The sequence below is a fragment of the Artibeus jamaicensis genome, unplaced genomic scaffold, assembly GCF_021234435.1.
Source record: "Artibeus jamaicensis isolate MK-2021 breed Jamaican fruit bat unplaced genomic scaffold, CSHL_Jam_final contig_685, whole genome shotgun sequence".
In the NCBI taxonomy this organism is placed as follows: domain Eukaryota; kingdom Metazoa; phylum Chordata; class Mammalia; order Chiroptera; family Phyllostomidae; genus Artibeus; species Artibeus jamaicensis.
In genome coordinates, this window is record NW_026521924.1 from 18787297 (window position 1) to 18803411 (window position 16115).

The 16115-nt window shown below is 56.8% G+C and overlaps 1 protein-coding gene across 2 annotated transcripts in view; it reads left to right on the forward strand.

The window, feature by feature from the left end:
- Positions 1-874: 874 nt before the first annotated feature.
- DLGAP4 (DLG associated protein 4) overlaps positions 875-16115 on the forward strand; it is a 193228-nt gene continuing 177987 nt past the window's right edge. The window contains exon 1 of one of the 2 annotated variants that reach the window (XM_053671034.1): positions 875-1026. The gene's annotated coding sequence lies outside the window, so the exon portion shown is untranslated. The remainder of the gene's footprint in view (positions 1027-16115) is intronic. The other variant, XM_037164697.2, reaches the window with a different exon arrangement.

Genomic DNA, 16115 nt, shown 5'->3' on the forward strand with positions numbered 1-16115 from the left:
CACCTTTAATGCTGTTCCGACTCTATTTGCATTCCGTTGGCATTTTGGGGAGATGGCTGGCTGCATGTGGGAGCCAGGGAGGGTGAGAGCGCATGCATTTGACAACTACGGAATGCCAGGCACCCGCAAGGAGCTTGCATCCATTATCTCTTCAGTTCCTCAACCCAAGTTCGGGATTATACTAGTGTTGTCCTCAGTTTACATGTGGAGAAACTGGGGCTCAGAAGGGTAAGCCTCCTGGCGCCCCAGGAGAGGCAGGAGGGGTACTCGGCCCAGGTCCATCTCACTCCAGGGGTTGTTTTTAACCCCTGTGCTGACACAGATGAGAAGGCACCTGGGAGAGGGTTCTGCAGGAAATGGGTCACCAGAAGGGGGCACCCGTTACCGGAGGCAGGAGCCTCATGTTCAAATCCCAGAGCCCTCCTGGTTTGCACGTGCCACTTGGGCCAGTTTCTCCCGTGTAGGCCTCAGTTTCCCTCCAACCAGCCAGCTGTGGTCAACAAAGCTTCCTGCTGATCGGCTCTCTAGCCTAGGGTTCCGGGTTTCTGCACTGCTGCAGCCCGGCTGTGTGACCTTGTGCCAGTAGCCCGCACTCTCTGGGCAGCAGCAGACCGGGATCTCTAAGCGCCCTTCCGGCTGGCGACTAAGCTGGCTACGAGACCCTCTCCCTCTTCTAGGTTTGCGGGGCATGGGTGGAGGTAAGCACTGGAAACAGCGCAACCCCCCCTCCCACCAGCCCCAAGCCAGTGGCCGGATCCGCGCCTGGTTTTGGGCGCAGCCAGGCGTCCCCCTCCCCCGCGTGCATCTCCCCGCCTTCCGCCCCCTCCCCGCTGCTCTGGGGGAGCCGGCCTTGCCGCTCCTCCTCCCGCAGCCGCATCTGGGGCGCCGCGCCGGCCAGAAGAGAGGCATGGGGCACCCGCAGGCCGGGGCCGGGGCCTAGGCAGACGGACCTGCGAGCAGATCCGAGCCGCCACTGCACAGCGCAGCAGCCCAGCGGGCCGGAGGCAGCCGAGGCTCCGAGCGCAGGTGAGGGCGCGGGGGTGGCGCGTGCGTGCGGTGTCCCTGATCCCCTTTCCGAGGCCGGTACACTCTGTTCCTCCGCAAGCCCCCCAAATCTGATTCTTTTCCTGGATAGACCTCCCTAAGCCGAGGGGTGGCACTGGCGCAGAGAAGCCTCCTCCCCCTGCCAGTTCTGTCGGCTGAGCCCCTAATCTGAGGGGGCGGCTCTTCGCCTGGGAAGCCCCCTTCTCTGGGACAGATCCCCCCATATAGGTTTCCCCAGGCCCTCAAATGGGGGTGACGGTGGCGCTGGGACCGGGGAACCTCCTCCCCAGGGCCAGACCCCGCCCCCCCATTCCAGCTCTAATTCCCTTGGAACCCCCCACCCCCCATGTCAAAGGACTGCCAAAGCCAGGGAACCCTCTTCAGGCCCGACCCTCAATCCGCAGGGCGGCCAGGAGATGAGGAAGACCCCTCGCCCCTGGAGCTAAGGAAAGGGAGCTCTGCCAGCTGGCGGGGGCATTCCTCCATTCAAACCAGCTGCCTCCATCCCGCCTCAGTAGCTCCGGGAGCCGGCCCAGCAGGCTTTTCCCCTTCCCAAGCTCTTTCCGCGGACCTGGCATCTGGGGAGGGGGCGAGGGCAATCCGCCCCCCTCCAGTGCTGCATAGCACCCCCTCCCTGTACGTACTCGGGATGGGCCGGACTGATCCGAGTACCTGGGCTGGGGGAGCGCTCACATGGCCACCGGAGGCCCCCACGTGCGGCGCCTCCCGGCGAAAGGGGCTCACATTCAGAACGGATGGCATGTAGACCAGGGGGCTGGAGAGGACAGCTGGGTCCAGATGTGCCTTCTGAGAGGGGACATGTGCTATCTGGACATGTGATGGCCCCTGGCCTCTTTGGGCCAAACCTACTTCCTCCGGCCCTCCATTCCTCTCTTCATTCCTCTCCCTTCTCCCCTTCTTCCTCCGCGCTGCCTGTGTTACAGGGGAGCTGCCAGAGACTGTTGGTGTTGTGGGGGAAATGAAATGCTGGAAGGGGTTATGGGTGGGCGAAGGCCGACTGTGGGTGTAAGAGGGTGAAGGAGGTGCCCGGAGGATGGGAAGTCTCAAGCTTGGAGGGCAGCCCTGATCGGGGAAGGGTTCCTGCACCCCCACCTGTCTACAAGTGGAAATGACAGAGGGGGAGGGGGCTGCAGTCCCAGCCCCAAGGGAGGCTGGACCGGTCTGCCTCTCCCCCACTGCACCTCCCCTCCTAGCCCAGTTCCCGGGGTCCTGGCCTCTCTGCCTCTGTGCCTTCTTCTTCGCTTGTGGGAGGGGGATCTGTTTCTGCTCTGCTGGAGGGGATGGAAATGGGTTGTACTCGAAAGTGGTGGTTGGAGGAGCCCAGTTTCTGTCCCACAGAGGTGACTGTGGCCTGCCCGGTTCCAGGGTGGCCTGAGGGCCCTGGGCCAGACTGCTGTGAGCAACAGAGCTGGGTGGGGCCACGGGGCTGAGTGGCCGATTGGTGGCTGGAGTGTTGGGAGCCACAGCCAGGCCCCAGAGCTGGCTATTGGCCAGTTAGCAGCAGATGCCGAGTGAGTTCCCAGCAGCTCCTGGAGACACTGGCCGTGCGCGTGGGGCAGGCGTGTGTGCATGTGCCTGCGCTGTGGCAGGGGCGCACCAGGCTCCTGGGTCCTCCTGGAGCAACTCTGTGAGAGTGCCTGAGCGTGGAGCCCATGGCAGCCTCCCCCGCTTCATCCACCAAGGGCCAGGCTGGGCCTGCGCTGGGCACTGGGGACATGTGATGGCCTGATGTGGTCCCTGCTCTCAAGAAGTCCCTGTTTTGTGCTGGAGGCAGTCTGTGCTGGGCACTGGGGACAGAGTGTAGGGCCCAGACTGGGGGAAAAGAGTGGGCCTGGTGACTGAGTTATGTGGGACCCAAGGCAGCATTAGGATGGAGCCGCAGTTTGAGGGCTGAGCCCCGGGCACGAGGCTGCGTGGCAGCTGAGACGCTGTTTTTGAAGAGAGGCAGTGCAGCACTTGGAATCTAAGGATAAGCCGTGTGCTTGGGAGCTTTCAGAAGGCTCGGCGAGATATTGGACGTGCCGGCTGGCATCTTGTGAGGTTCTCGTGTGGTCGATGGGCCACCGGCTCTCTACATGAAGGGAAGGCTCTGAGGAGCTGTGTTGTCACTTTAAGTGACAGGAAACAGGGGGTCTGTACCCCTTCATACATCTGTGATTGATGGATTCATTCATTCATTTTTAAAAAGCATTAAAAATAGCATTATCTGACCACAGTATATTTGAACACTTCTACTTAAGCATTCTGAAAAGTGAATTAATAAAATCTTGAATGTAGATTTTTTTAAGCATACAGCAGATACTCATTAAATGCCCACAGCTCCCAGGATGAAGCCCAGCCTCTGCCACTGACTGGACCCCTCTGGCCACATCGGGCACCCTCCCTCCTCCCTCATTGGCTCTGGTCCCCCCGGCCTGCTTCTAGTCCCGGGAACAGGCCATGCTCCCTCTAGCCTCAGGGTCTTTGCACGTGCTGGTTCCTCTGCCCCAACATCCCTGCCTCTTCCCTGCATTTGCCTGCTTCACTCATCATCCAGGTCTCCACTCAGCCACCGCTTGCAGAAGAAAGCCTTCCTTGACACCCAGGTCAGGTTGTGTCCCTGTCACCATTCTTACAGCCCCGTGGGCTTCTGCCTTTGCTACCCAGTCCCCACTCCTTATTGGATGCCTTTTGGTGTAATTGGTGTGGGGAGTGGCGGGGTCACCCCTGCCTCTTCATGCCATTGCCCTGGTGCTAAAGACAATTCCTGGTTCTTCCTTGGCTCTCAGTCCATTTCTTTTGCCTGAATAAATGGACAAACCTGGTCTGGGCCATTAGGAGTCAAGGGCTAGGTGGGTGGTCAGGTTTGGTGGTAGCCTCGGCCAGGCCCAGTTTCCAATGTGACCATCCTCGTGGGCGCCTGGCCTTCACCTGGGTCTGCAAACCCGGAGGCATTTGTTTGGGCTCTGGAGTTACACGCTCATGGCTCGTATGGGACCCCAGAGGCTTTAGAAGAGGACAAGAGGCCACAGATGGGCAGAACCCTGTGTCTTGGGTGGGGGGTGCCTGTGCCCATCTGGTTGGGCCTTTATTCCCATATCAGTTTGTTTGTTCACATCATCACCCACTTACTTGTTCATTCGTTCTTTCGTTCTCTGGGTCACCAGCTGGTCACCCCTCCATTTCCTAATCTTCAGTTCCTTCTGTGGGCCATCCATACTTCCTCAAAGTGCCCAGCTGTGTGCCAGACCTGGGGACCCAGAGTCAAACCTGAGGAAACTTGTGGTCATTCCACCAGGCCCCTTGCAGTGGTGCAGGCCAGTGCTGTCCCAGGGCTGGGAAGGGGCCACGAGTTTGGAGGCCTAGAGGGCTTTGGGTGGAAGGAGAATGGCGGGAAGGCACTGCTGGCTGAGAGGGCAGCGTGGGTGCAGGCAGGGAGGCAGCCCAGGGTGAGGCGGGCTTGGGGATGGTGGGCCACGTGTCCATCCGGGAAGTGGCCCTGCCGAGCTGGACGCAGGGAGGCTGGCCATGGAGATGGGCAGTGCTCCATCATGGTGGGTGTCTTGTCTATGCCAGGGGTCCTGTGGCCACGTGCCCCTGGATGAATGTGTCCCCTCTTGATAAAGTGAAGGCTTGGGTCCAGTGGTCTCAGAGGAGCCTTCGGCCCGCCCCCCCCCCACAGTCTGGTGTCTGTGATCCTGACAGCCCAGAGCAGGAGTCCTCAAGGGCCCTGTCTCTTCTTTGGGCATAAAAGAAGCTGTCACAGGGCAGGACTTGGTTTGCTCTTATGGCTTTGGAGGGCATTGTGTGTTAGTGCCCCCCTCGTGGGTCAACAGGGGGCTGATGAGGCTCAGACGTGCTAACAGACAGACCCTTCAGCGAAGGGAGTGCAGGGGCCGGCGGCTGGGAGGGAGCGCCCGCCATGCACACTGTGGCAGCCTGTTTGGGAAAGGCTCTCACTGGGGAGTGGCTTCCCGTGGTGGCCCGCCGCCCACTCCAACAGGCTCGTGGGGAGGGCCTTGGAGGACGCACAGGCCTGGTCTTTTGTTGTGGTCTGCGGTGTGTTCCGCTTCTGTGTGGGGTCTCCTGGTGGTCGCCCCCGGCCAGGGCTGAGGCAGCACTTCACAGTTCGCAGAACACGTGGAATCCCCACATCTTCTAGCTGTCCCCGGGGTTAGGAATGGAGAGGGGTATTGTCTCCATTTGACATATGAGGAAACTGAGGCCCAGAGCAGTTGGGTGGCTGCCCGAGGTCCCAGAGGGTGGGGGTAAGCCCGCAGCACCGGAGCACCTGCCACGGGCCCCAGGGGTGTCAGCAGGCAGGGCCCCCCTGCTCACTGATCACACACCATTTCGCGAGCCGCTGAGTGAGGCCCTGGATCCCTCTAGCTGGGTTTCGCAATGCCGCCGCCTCCTCCCCACCGAGTTGTCTGACGTGGCCTTTTCAAAACCCCAAAATGAATGGAAGCAACTTTTGTTTTGGAGAATTCTGCTACACCCTTCACCAGGGCTGGTTGCAAAACCAGGCTTGGAGATCTCTGCTGATGTTGATGACGATAATAATAACAACAGTGTCCTTGGCTAATATGCATCCACGAGACAGAGCGGCACTGACCGTCTCCTGGGAGTCAGCACGTCACCGGGCCCCTTGTGCCCTGAGCACCAGCTCGAAGCACCTTAACCCCGGCCTCTGCCGTGATCCCACTGCACCCTGTGATTATTGTCCCCACTTTACAGGTGAGGTGACTGGGGCCACAGTAACCTCAGGCTGGCTGTCCAAAGCCCACAGCTGGTGAGGGGTAGCACCACAGCACAGATCCGAGCCGGGTGGTGTTTAGAGTCTGGTCTTGGACCCTGTGCCCTGGAGACTCTGAAGTTCCTGTTCGCTCAACAGAAGTGATGGGCAGCACGTCAGGCCCCGGGAGCCAAACGTAGCAGACCCAGATCCTGGCTTGGAGAATCTGGACTCCGCAGGACGTGGGGGTCAGCCTGGTCTGAGAAGTGACCACCACTGCAGAACGGAAGGAGAGCAAAATGCTTGGTCTTTGGGGCCATTCAGTGAAGGGGCAGCCCCCCCACAAACACAGCAGCCCCCAGGGCCCGGTCACCGGGGTGCAGAGCTCCTGGGAAGGCAGCGAACGTGGTGGCCGCCCTCCTCCCCTCGGTGTAGAAGGCCTGCGTGGGGAGCCCAGCTCTGGGAGTCAGCTTCGGAAATGGCTAAAACCACCTTTGGTGCATGAAGCGGTCATCTTCAGAAAACACGTGATGTGGGCAGGTTCCGTCTTTGATAACAGAAATGGGACAGGGATCCGAGAGCACACACGAGGCAGAGGACCTGGCACCGGGCCCACAACAGGGGCTCAGAACCTTCCCCCCACCCCCACCCCCGCCAGGGGCTTGTGATGGCGCAGGATGGGGCGGGCGTGTCTGTGCCACCGGGTCGGGGCTGGGGAGTGACAGCTCGTCCCCTGGGTCCAGACAGTTTTCTTGCTGCAGAGGCAGATGAGCCTGCTGTGACAGGGGTAGTTCCAGGAGATGGGGACTGGAGTACGAGTGGTGAGCTGGTTTGCCGCTGTGTGTCCCCGACTGAGTTCCAGCCCCTCTCTGGGCCTCCCGGTCTCCATCTATTTGTTAGGGTCCTAGGGTTAGGTCTCCAGGGCCCCCCAGCTCAGCCCTGTGTGACTCCAGGGGTCCGTGGAGCTGAGATTCTCCCCCGGAGGTGTCAGGGAGCCCTCACTGTCCTCCCCCCAACCCGCTGCCTGGCCTCCCACCTCTCTGGGCCCCCAGCCCTTGCCAGAGGGAGGGAGCCTTTCCTTCCGCCCACTGCAGGCTGACTGCGTGCGGTGATGGTGACGCAGCAACCGAGGGCTCTGGAGTGCAGCTTGGAAACGGGGATCCGGGTTTGCTGAAGACAGGGGAAAAGGTTCTTCCCACCACCCCCAGCTGCCTGCCTGCCTCCCGCCCTCCGCTGGCTGCTGCCAAGCCCTGGCACCTCCTCAGTTCTGCCAGATCCACTTGGGCAGTGGGAGACTCCAGGCTGGAGGCTCAGCGGAGCAGGGCCCAGTTCAAGTCTACGCATGCCAGGGCCTTGCTGTGTGATGCTGGCATGGTTGCCTGCCTTTTCTGGGCAGCATGTACCGCGAGGGATGGGCTTTGGGATTCTGAGGCTGCCTGGGCAGCTTTGCAGCGATGGCTCTGAGGGCGTCATCTGTGACTGCCTGCTGTCTGGAGGGACAGGGCTGTCGTTCAGAGACACAGGATTAGAGTTAGCTTCAGGGCCCTGTGCGACCTGTGTCCCCCATGTGTGCACCCCCAGTGGAGGGAGCAACGTATTGTGACCATCCCCAGTGTCTACCTGAGGAGACTGGGGTTGCACCCTGGGGGCAGGAGAGCGAGGACTGGAGAATCAGGTCTGTGTAGCTCAGGCTACAGGTGGGAAAGCAGGCCCCAGACAAGGGGCCAACTAGGTGCCACCCCATGCCCTCTCTGGCCTCAGTTTCCCCATCTGTGCAGTAGGTGTGGGGTTGCGGACTGGGGCTGCTCATGCCCCTCTCTGGGCCCTCACCTGGCAGAGCTGGGAGTTTTCTGAGCCTCCTCACCGACTGCAGCTCCCGTCCCCAAAGCCAAGGTGTCAAGGCAGGGAGAAGGTGTCAGTACCAGCTCTCCTCTGCGGGACTGCCACCTGTGAGGTGTGAGGGATTCCTGGAGGACCGGGAGTGTGTGGGGCCTTCCAGGCACAGTGTGGGCGGGGCTCGGGCAGCCTGTGGGTCTGGGCTGCCAGGCCTCTGCCTGTCTGTGCATGCGACCCTCATGTGTCTGCTTCGCCAGGGACTCTGGGGGAGGGCAGCCGGGCAGGGAGGCGGGGCCGGCTGCCCACCCCTGTTCACGAACATGGTGTGTGTATGTGGGGATGTGTGTATGTGTTTATGTGCATGGTGTGTGGGTGTGTTTGTATGTGTGTGGGGGTGTGTGTGTTATACACACACCCCACCGAGGCCGGGCCTTTTGTAGATCGTCAGATCCTGTCCGTGCTGGGAGGTAGACATCGTCATCCTTCTGGACATACTCTCTGTCCCTCTCTATTTCTCTAAGTATTTGTTCATCAGACACACACCAGGCAGCTGCTGTGGGTCCAGCGCCGGTGCAGGGTAGGTGTCAGTGGGCGAGCCCGTGGCCCCTGCCCTGTGGAGCACACGACCCTACTGGGAGGTCGGCAGTCATGGTATAAGCTCCCAGATGATGGAAACTCACGTTGGGGACAGGCGCCGCTACAGCTGAGAAGTACAGGAGACCTGACCAGCCTGGGGGTCAGGGAGGGCCACCCTGAAGAGGGGCCCTGGAGCTGAGACGTGAAAGAGAGGAGACACCTGGGTGGAGCAGAAGCCCTGCCTCGGGGGTGGCCTGGGGAGTGTGAGGGTCTGCACACTGAGGGAGCTAAGCAAGGGGAGGGAGCAGGGCCTGCTGGGCTGCAGATGGACTGCAGGTGTATGAGCAAGCCGAGGCTCAGGGAGGTGAAGCATCTGCCTGGGGGGCAGGGGGCGGTTAACTTGACTGGATGTGGCTCTGATCCCTGAGGGGACCCTGGATTGTCTGCCTGGGTTGTGGCTACAGAGCCCTTGGCCATCACTGGGTCCAGTGGGGACATTTAGGCAACTCGTCTGCGGTCCTGCAGTGTGTCAGTGTGGAGCTAGGCCTTCCCTTCCCAGCCTCTCAGCCTCCCACCCCTGCCTGAGTGCGTCCCACTGGTGGACACTGGGAAGCCTCCGAAGGCCCCGGAGCAGGGAGCAGGGCCAACCCACGGTGCTCTCCTGGCTGGTCATGCCCCGGGCCTTCCTGGCACTGGCATGGAGGGTCAGCTGTCTGCCTGCCCCCCTGAGCCAACTGACCGCTGCTGACCAGTGTGTCGCCAAACTCTGCTGATGCTAGACGGGGCGGGGGCAGAGGCAGTGGGCAGCCTGGAGTGCGGTGGTATTTGGGCAGGGGGACCTTTCAACCAGCAGACCTGAAGCTCCAGGAACCAATTGCCAGGGTGGGTGTGAGAAATGACAAGGCCATTCTTGAAAGTGGAAGTTGGGTTCTTTCCCCCCCTACCCCCCCCCCCCAGTGTCTTGTAGCTGCAGTTTTCATGGCCTCAGGTCTGTTATTCTCTCTGAAAACAGGCATAAAGAGCAGCCAAATAGGGGAGGCTGAGGATGGGAGGGAGGACCTCCTGGCAGACTGAGCCGTAGGGGAAGCAGCCGGGTGCACAGCCCGGGAGCACGGCCCGGGAGCACGGCCCAGGAGCACGGCCCGGGAGCACAGCCCCGGAGCACAGCGAGCCGAGTTCAGGAGTGCCTCCTGGCCACACCCTCGAACGGCTCCTATCACAAGGCTCGCTCTCTGTGTTAGTTATCTATTGCTGTGTAACAAGTTGCTCCAAAACTTAGTGGCTTAAAACAGTGATAGACATTTATTAGCTCTTGTCACACACACTTGCTGTCTATCCCCGAGAGCCACTTGGAGGGAATCTGGCTCACACTCATCATCGATAGGTTCACTGGAAGCCAGGCCGGCCGACTCGGCGAGGCCTGGGCCAGCACCGGGCATCAGCCGTTTCTCCGGTACGCCCAGTGACTCTGGGTAGGAGGGACCACTGTCCCTTCACAGGTGAAGAAACGAGGCGCAGAGGGGGAGAGTGACACTCCTAAGGTCACTCTGCGGGCTGCTGGTGGAGCTGAAATGTGAGACCAGACCGGCCAGTCCTCTGGACCCACGCTCTTAACCACTGCACTGTCCCACCGAGCTTCCGGGCCCAGGGCTGGGAGGGAGGCTCCCGTGGGGTGGGGCCTTAGTGCCGGCTTCAAAATGAGGTGTGAATAGCACACCCAGCATTTATGTCCAGCCATTTTAATGAAAAGGTTTTTCTCTGGTTTTCTTTTTAATTGAAAAAGCAAAACTGAGTGGGAAGGTGGCTACTGCCTTCGTCCCAAGGACCCTGGGAAGGCTTTTTGGAGCTACAAGCTGACCTCCCTGGGAGGGCCGCCTGCAAGCTGTCCACCCCCAGGAGGAAGTGAGCCAACTCCGAGGGTTGGCCTGAGTTTGAGTCCTGGCTCTGCTCACCTGCCGAGTGGCCTTAAGCAGGTTACAGAAACCTCACTGAGCCTCAGTTTCCCATCTGTCTCCCGTGGAATAGATAACACTGTCACTGCTTGCCTGGGAGGCTTGGTGTGAAGGTGCCATGACGTTCTGTGTTCAAGTACCTAAGACAGGGCCTAGCACCTAGTAGGTGCTCAAGAAAAAGTAGCCCCTGTTGTTATGCACTGTCATGAGCCCCCCACCCCCTGCCCCCTGCCACAGGGGCCTTCTGGTGCTCCCTCCCCACAGCTGGGTCCAGAACAGTGCACAGCAGGTGGTCCTAGGCCTCCTAGAGAGACCAGCATACAGAGGGCGACCGCTTATCCCCCCTTTACAGGTGGGGAATCGGGGCTCAGACGTGACAGCCTGAGGGCCTGGGTGGTGGCACTGGGCCTGAGTCACAGGCCTTTCGACTCTTCCGCTCCGTCACTCTGAAGGACCCTTGGGAGAACCTCAAGTAGCCAAAGAGAATGCTAGGAACCCTCAGGGCACCTGGAAGCCGGGACACTTGGCTCCTGTGTGATCCTGTTGGAGTTGCCTCTCTCTCTGTGCTTCTGTTGCAACAAGGTAGTGGGAAGAGCCTGGACTGCGGACTGCCTGGGATCAAGGCCCCCTTTCCTGGGTCTTCCTCCGTGTCTCCCTCCCCCACACCCGCCTCTGCGTCCCCTCCCCCCAGGCCTACCTCTGTGCCTCCTCCCTCCTCTGCTGGCCTGGTTTGTGCATGGCCCACATTCCAGGCAGCAGCCGTTGGGTGGGAGATCAGGCAGAGGGAACCCTCCTTGGAGAAGCCCACCCAGGACCACCCCTGACCCTGGGCCCCAGGGTGGACTCCCTCTGCCAGGGCCAGTGGCTGTGGGTCTGTCCGCAGACCCTCCCCAAACCACAGGCCCCGCCGTGCCCCCCCAGTCCCTCCCCGTGTGTCCTGCATTGGGGAGCAGATATATTTAGACAAAATGCTTTGTTCTGTACAAATTCCACATCTACTGTGCTTCAGGGCCAGGGGGTGGGGGCGGGGCCCGAGAGCAGACACACCTGTACCTGGAGTCTGGGCTGCCTGGGGAGCTCAGGGGGCTGCTGGCTGGGGCTGGCGGCCAGACAAGGGCCTACTGATCGGAAGGGTTCCAGGGCTCCCTCTCCACCTCCCTGTTCCCTGGGCCCACATCTCTCTGACCTCTGGCCTCCAAGTCACGGCTAAACTCGCGCATCCCCTCCCCTGCTCCTTCTTCCTCTGCGTCACTCAGTCTTCTGCCTCTCTCAGCACTCAGAGCACCTTCTCCCTGTGTAGTCAGTGGTCAAAAGTGGGTTGTGTCTGCCGTGGGCCAGGCCCTCGCTGGGCGCCGGGGACATGGAGATGACTAATGAAGGCCCTCAAAGGGGCCACATCACTGTCAGGGAGAGGGATCACTGGCTACTAGGACAACATCAAGAGACAGCATGTGCAGAGGCCACAAGTTGAGCGAGCACCTGGCTGTACTTGAGAACGTGGAGATCGGGAAGGTGGGCAGGGACCTGATCTTACCGAGCCCCTGAGCGCCAGGCTGAGGATCTCCCCCACCCCCCGATTTTCCCCTTCCCAGGGCACTGGAGAACTGGGGGTGGGGGCAGGTTTCAGCAGGACAACAGCTGGATCTGGTGTGAGCGTGCAGGGCTGCTGGTCAGTGGCTCCACTGCTGCCCGCCAGGCATGCTGTGCTCCCGAGGCAGATGCGCTGGGCCTGGCTTGCTCGGGTGGGAATCAGAAATAGCTCACACGTGCCCGGCGCCTGGCACAGCGGCTCCCCCGCCTCAGCGCATTTCATCTGCACTGGAGTCAAGGACAGCTCCGTGCCTTCGGGCTGGGTGACCTTCTCCCTCCGTTTATTAATATACCGCCCACTGGGGCTGCAGGCAGAACTGGGAGCGTGTGTGCGGGTGTGGGCGGGGGCAGACTGAGGAGATGCTGAGGGACTGGGAGGCGATGCCGGCCGCCAGGGCACTGGCCGGCCAGGTGAGCCCCCAGATGCAAAAATGAGCATAAAAATTCTTAGATCCCCCTCCCCGTGGTAACCATCGTTAAGGTTTTAAAAAAGATTTTATTTATTTATTTTAGAGAGGGGAAAGGGAGGAAAAAGAGAGGGAGAGAAACATCAGTGTGTGGTTGCCTTTTACACAGCCCACACCAGGGACCTGGCCTGAAACCCAGGCATGTGCCCTGACTGGGAATCGAACCAGTGACCCTTTTGTTTGCAGCCCAGTGCTCAATCCACTGAGCCACACCAGCCAGGGCAACCACCATTAACATTTTGATGTTAGCCTTCTTTGCGTCTAAGTCAGTCTACCCGGCAAGTGGATTTGTTCGTTCATTCATTCATTCATTCATTAAATAAATATTTGTTGAGTGCCCACTCTATGCCAGGCCTTGTAGTAGGCAGAGGGGACATCTCTCGGAGTGAAACACACTCTCTCACTCTTAGGAAACTCAAAAAAAAAAACCAGGAAAAACAGCGATGAGACCCACAGAGAACATCATGGGAACTATGGGCATGAACGAAAGGTCCCAGCCCAGCCTGGAGGTCAGGAAGGCTTCCTGGAGGAGGTGACACTTTTACTTATGGATGGGAAGGTACCCCAGCAAAGAGAAGCTGGGGGAAATCATTCCAGGTGGAGGGAATGGCAAACATGCAAACCCGGTGGCATGAGGCAGTGGTGCTTTCAGGGAAGAGAAAGGAAGACGGGGAGGCCGGGGTGTTGGGGTGAGGAAGGAGGGTGAAGTGACCCATGAGGGAGCAGTGGGGACCCTATCATGTGGGTCTCAGGGGTTTGGGGATTTACATGAGAGCATGGGCTCTGGTGCCACAAGGGCTGGGTTCAGATCCAGCTCTGCTGCTTAGCCGGTCGACTTTGAGCAAATTGCCAACCTCTGTGCCTCAGTCTTCTCATCTGTAAAGTGGGGCCAGTAATGGTCTTTACTTTATAATACTGTTCTGAGGATGAAAAAGTGGCATACAGACCGTGCTCAGAAATGGCAGCTCATGTAATTTTGAAGTCACGTGTAGATGAAGTGCATACCTGTAGATGATTTTGCATAAATCGGGTCCTATTAGTCCTGTTCATCTCCAGCTGCTTTTCCCCGTGAGGCTGGCCAGCTTTCCGAGTCAGCGACCACAGAGCATTATTATACTTAAATGTCTGTGTGGCGGTGTAGCATGTGTCGCAGAGTTCATTAATCCTAAGTGCATCGTATAGCTTGATTCACATCTATATCATGTCATGCATGTGTTCACACACACATGTAATACATATGTCACACCTGTAACTGCCACTCAGATCCAGATATAGGAGGTTTCCAGCTCCCCCAGAAGGCCGTGTGGTGTCTTTTCCTGGTTAACTCCACCCCTCACCCCTAGAGGTGACTAATATGCTGACTTCTAAAACCGTAGCCCAGCATCGCCTGTTCGGATCTTCAAATAAACGGGATCGTTTGAGTGTCTCTTTTGTGTCTGGCTTCTCTTGCTCATCATTTTGTCTGTGAGATTCCTCCATGTCATTGTGTTGGTTGGTAGTTCATTCCATTGTATTACGGCCTAGTATTCCCCTGAGTATTTCATACTTTACTTCCAAACAGTCTTCTTTTTGAAAAAAAAAATTATTTTTATTTATTTTTAGAGAGAGGGGGAAGGGAAGGAGAAAGAGAGGGAGAGAAACATTGATCACTTGCCTCTTATATGTCCTCAACTAGGGACCTGGCCTGCAGCCCAGGCATGTACCCTGACTGGGAATTGGGCCGGCGACTTGGTTTGCAGGCTGGCACTCCATCCACTGCGCGCACCAGCCAGGGTCTCAAACAGTCTTCTAGAATGGGTGCACCGATCACAGCCCAGCAGGCTCGGAGGGTTCCAGGTGCTCCGCGGGTTCATCCACGCACTGAGAGCTACAGGGAACTCCACTGCGCAGTCCTTTCGAACCCCCGTGGGGAACTGGCTGTGCAGTTGGACCACCTTGAACCAGCTTCTGAACAATGAACATTTAGGCTGTCGCCAACATTTACATGACTTTAAAAAATTTTAAAAACGAAGATAAAGCAATAAAATAAAAATCAAAGCATAAAGTAGTGAAAGCAACCTAGATGTCCTTCAATAGATGAATGAATAAAATAAATTGAGGCACCTCCACTTAATGGACTATTTATTATTCAGCAATAAAAAGAAATGAGCTATCAAGCTACAAAAAGACGTGGAGGAGCCTTAAATACAATCACTAAGTGAAAGAAGCTTGTCTGAAAAGGTTACCTACTGTCTGATTCCAACTATACGACAGTCTGAAAGATGTAAAACTGTAAGAGGCAGGAAAAAGATCAGTGGTTGCCAGGGATTTGGGGGAAGGGAAGGAGGGAGAGATGAATCACTGGAGCACAGAAGGTTTAGGGCAGCGAAACTGCTCCGTATGATGCTAGAATACAGGACATTATATGTTTGTCGAAATTGTGTAACCCATAGAACTTTACAAGGCATGTAAGCTGTAGACTTCTGTTCATAATAATGTATCCGTATTGGTCCATCCATGGTAGAAAGCATGCCACACTCTAATGCCAGGTGTTACTCATAGAGGAAGCTATAAGGGGAAGTGGAAGGGATCTGTGGGACCTCTTGTACTTTCTGCTCAATTTTTCTGTGAATTTCAAATTGCCCCCAAAATAAAGCTTATTAATTTAAAAATAAATAATAAAATTAGCATGTAAAAATATTAAAAAGGAAAAAGACGACAACAAAAATCACTAGGGGTGTTCATGGTAGTGCTGGAAATGTGTCCCCTTGGCGGTTCCTCCCTCCTGGTGGGGCTGATGCTGCAGGGCACTTCCGGGTTTCACTCCTGTTCCCTCCCTCCCTGCTCATTATTTTTGGGGAAGCCCACCCCCATCTTACTTAAAACTCTTCCCAAACATCAAGGTTAGTGGCTCCCTACAGCGGGAGGAAATTTAAATTCTGATGATGGACTTGGAGCCATTGTGTCTGGAGGAGGAAAAAATGGAGCTCGATAAAGTGACGCTATCACGGCATCTCAGATTATGAGTGTTACATTATAGGAGAAGTGATTTAGAATTATAGCATCTAACTTGGTACCCATGCATCTTAGCATCTCAGTACAGTTATCTTCAAGTGACAGAATGAGGTGTATTTACATTCTGGAAATAAATGATTATGGATCTTTGAACAGATGAGACTTAACACTTCAAGACTCAAAAGAATTTTAGAACCTCTCAGTTGAGAAAAACAGTCTAAGTATTCTAATTTAATATTTTTTTCTAGTAAGGAAAATAAACTTGATTTCTTTTTTTTTAATGGCTTTTATTGAGGTATAATTGATGTACGATAAATCACACATATTGGAAATGTTCAAACTGATCAGCTTTGACCGTGAATATACCTGTGAAACTGTCACCTGGTAATCAAGACAATGAACACATCGATCACAACCAAAGGTTTCTCCACGGGCCTCTCCACGGGAAATCCTGCCTCTTACTGGCCTTTCCACGCCCCTCTACTCTTGTCCCTCCCCCTCCCCAGGCAAACATTCATTTGTGTTCCTAGAATTCTGTATAAATGGAATCTTACTCTGTTTGGCTGCTTTCACTCAGCGTAATTATTTGGAGGTTCATCTATGTTGTAACGTGTATCAGCGGTTCACTCTCCTTTATTGTTGAGTAGTGTTCCACTGTATGCATGTGTCACAGTTTGTTTATTAATTTACTCGTCAGTGGACATTTGGGTGTGTTTCCAGTTGGGGCTGTTACAAATAAAGCTATGAGTGTGTGTGCAAGTCTTCATGTGAATATACGCTTCCATTTCTCCTGGGAAAGTTCCTAGGAGAGGAATGGTTGAGCGGTACAGTGTAACTATTTAAGAAACTTGCCAAGGTGTTTTCCAAAGTGGGTTACCCTTTTAAATCCCCACTAGCTGCGAATGAACGTTCTGGTTCCTC